General features: G+C 41.7%; 1 pseudogene; it reads right to left on the bottom strand.

Annotated features, from left to right (window-relative positions):
• Positions 1 to 242: 242 nt before the first annotated feature.
• Positions 243 to 1,422, bottom strand: LOC105475880 (eukaryotic translation initiation factor 3 subunit I pseudogene; annotated as a pseudogene).
• Between the last annotated feature and the right edge of the window lie 1,959 nt (positions 1,423 to 3,381).

Below are 3,381 nucleotides of genomic sequence, written 5' to 3'. Positions count from 1 at the left end.
TTCTTTGACTCTGTTTTTTTTAATTACCAAACAAATTTATTTCTCAGAGTTCAAAACATTATGTGAGAAGATTTCGTGGCCTAGATAGAGATCCAGCTTCTTACGCCTAAAACTCAAATTCAAAGTGTTTCATTCATGTCCCTGCAAAGGACATAATATCATTCACAGAAAACCAAATATTACATGTTCTCACTCATAAGTGGGAGTTGAACAATGAACATATGGGCACAGGGAGGGGAATATCACACAGCAGGGCCTGTTGGGGGGTGGGAGGCAAGGGGAGGGATAGCATTAGAAGAAATACCAACTGTAGATGATTGGTTGATGGGTGGTGCAAACCACCACGGCACATGTGTACCTATGCAACAAGCATGCACGTTCTGCACATGTATCCCAGAACTTAAATATAATAAAAAAGAAAAATAAAAAAATAAGAATTCATACAAGGTAGAGGTTGAAAAAAAAAATCAAAATACTGTGGGTCGAAGTAGTAGATTATGAACATAACCATCCTCACTGCCACTGCCACTGCTGTAGCTCTTGCCATCAGGATGGAAGGCAACACTGTTGATAGGTCCAAAGTGCCCCTTGACTCTTCTGAACTCTTCTTCAAAGGCCAAATGGAAGAACCTGGACTCAAACTTGCCAAACCTGGTGAAGGTTGTGGTTACATCCGTGGCTTCCTGACCACTGCCCAGCACAACATGGTCATAGCTGGGGGAGAGGGTAGTTGAGCTGATGAGACGTTCTGTTCAGAAAGGCTTCTGATGTTGAAGATTTGTAGAGTCAAAAAGCTTGGCTGTGTTGTCTTTGGATGCAGTGACAAACATGGTCATGTCTGTGGATAAATAGATGTTGCTGATCTGCTGGGAGTGCTCCTTAACATTCACCAACACCTCTCCAGGCTTGGCACTCTACTGGTTGAGCTCTCCACTCTCATGGCCTGCAATGATGCAGTCCCCACAGGGCACTAGTGATTTTAGAGTTATTGCAAGGGATCTTCTGGTAGGACTCATTGTTGTCAGTCTGGCTCGGATCCTGCAGGTCAAATAAGCTCACAAAGCACTGATAGCTTTTCTGCTTCTCTGTGGAGAATATGATGATATTGCCCCCAAAGTCAAAACTGCAGATCCACACAGCTGAATTGTTCTTGAGTAGGGCCAGCTGTTTCCCTGTTTCACAGGCCCAGAGATGACAGCTATTGTCAGCTGAATGGACGAGGACATGCTTGGTGTCCCAGTCAGCATCCACATACCACACAGCTCTGGTATGGCCCAGGTAGATGCCCAGCCTCTCACCATTCACAGAGTACCATGCATTAACGATAGGTTCCTTGGCCGCGGTGAAGAGGAGGTCTCCTTCACAGTTATACTTCATCTGCCTAATGAACCACTCATGGCCCTACAGTAGGACCAGCTTCATCCCAGCAATGATGCAAGGAAAGCTGCAACTGATTCTGTGTTTTATATGTCTGATTTAACAAAGATTATGTATGCAAGCAGAGGAGATTGAGTAGGTACCATCCGTGTGCTTTCCGATTCTTGTCATTCCATTTGCACATAGTATCACCCCAGGAGCACGGAAATTCAGTGGGTCAAGGAAGCATGGGAATTCATTGAGACTCCGAGTGAGAACAAGTGTGTTGCACTTATGACTACATAATGTGGTCCTGAAGGCCGCATTTTCCAGTTGAATCAAAACTTGCTTTAAACACAGAAGGAAGGCAGTTACATTCTAAGAAAAACAATGTCCAGGGAGCCCTTTTATCTCCTTCCTTACTCTTGTTATTTGCCTGCATTCATCAACCACTTATGCTGAAAATAATGATGTAGAAGAAAAGAGAGCAACTTACGTCCTTTCCTTTAGACATTCCTGACTCATAGTAACCTGAAGGTAGAAACTGTTGGTAGAATGTGTGCATATCAACAAGTAAAATTAAAATGGTTGGGTTTTATGGAGCATCTCCATTTCTGAAAAGAGTGAGGTATATATACATGCATGAGTTAGAAAATAAGAATTATGTCATTTTGGCAATTCCTCATATGAATTAAATGTTCTCATATTTGCTTTTAAAACTGGCATTGCACAATATTAAGGTGAACAGTATTTCATGTTAAATATGAGAACATTTAAAAGAAGTATTTGGGAATACTTCTTCAACCCATATTCTAAGTAATGTAAAAGGCTTCCAGCTTTAAGTAGGACCCAGAGCAGAAAAGATGTCTGCATCAGGTCTAACCTGTGGAACATATAGCTAGAAAGGACACAGCTATGGATTCATGGGAAGTACCCATAGAATAATCACAACATAGACCCATAGCATTCAGGATTATCTATAGTGAAGAATAATAAACACTTTTGAAAAATAGCTCCTTGTGAGCTATTGAACCCATTAAAAAAGAGAGATACCAGTTAGCCAGAATTTTCCATTAAAAGTTGTATTCTATCAGACACACCAAGTCACAGTACAATGGAAATAATAGATTAGGCATGACTAGAGGCAATAAAAGGGTTATGCAGACATAAGTAAGATGAGCAAGTGGTCCAGACCCCGATGTTTTCTGACTCTCTTGAACCAGCTTTTCCCTCAGTTCACAGCTATAGCCTAATGGGGGATTTTATAACCAGCTGATGGAGGAGAGAAAAGTCAAAATTGGTTTAAGGGTAAAATTTGGTTCAGATCAATCTTAATGGGAAGAACTGTATGTGGTTCTCTCGGTAATTCACTTTGTACGGAAAGAAAAGTAGTTTGAAATAGAATTGTCATCAACCCTAAGGGAGTATCAAATAACCTAGTTGCTTAGTCAGGTGCTTAGAAGAAGAAACATTGATAAATCAGAGCTAAAAAGGTCAGAGGCAAAGCCATGTGGAGAAATCTGTAGGCATGGGTACAAAGAACTTTGCAGCAGTCAGCTAGTTGATGCTAGTAGCCTTTGTCATTGGCCATTAATGGAGAAAGTAGCACAGTGACAGATAAAGGCTAACAGCCTGGGGTCCACTCCACAAAGTTAATCAAGCTACTGCTGCTAAAAAATGTCCAACTTGCAAACAACAAAGACTTAAGCTCAGTTCTACCCATGGCACCATCTTTTGAGGGGTTCAACAAGAAGTTTGGTGGCCGGTTGCTTACTTTGGACTATTCCAGACTGGAAGAGACAGTGATTCATCTTTACTAGAATTTACACACACATATTCAAGGTAAAGTTTGGCCTAATGTGCTATTAGGGCCTCAGTAAGCATCACTCTCCCTGGGTTTAAAGGGTATTTGATCCACTGCACAGGATCCTATACAGTATTGCACAAAAAGCAGTCTATCGCAAAGGCCATGTGGTGGTAGCCACATAACCGCTGACTCCATCCATACAGCACCGACCAGAAGCT

This window comes from Macaca nemestrina, chromosome 4, assembly GCF_043159975.1.
Source record: "Macaca nemestrina isolate mMacNem1 chromosome 4, mMacNem.hap1, whole genome shotgun sequence".
Classification (NCBI taxonomy): domain Eukaryota; kingdom Metazoa; phylum Chordata; class Mammalia; order Primates; family Cercopithecidae; genus Macaca; species Macaca nemestrina.
Note: the sequence above shows the minus strand (reverse complement) of the source record. Positions and strands in the feature narration are given on the sequence as shown.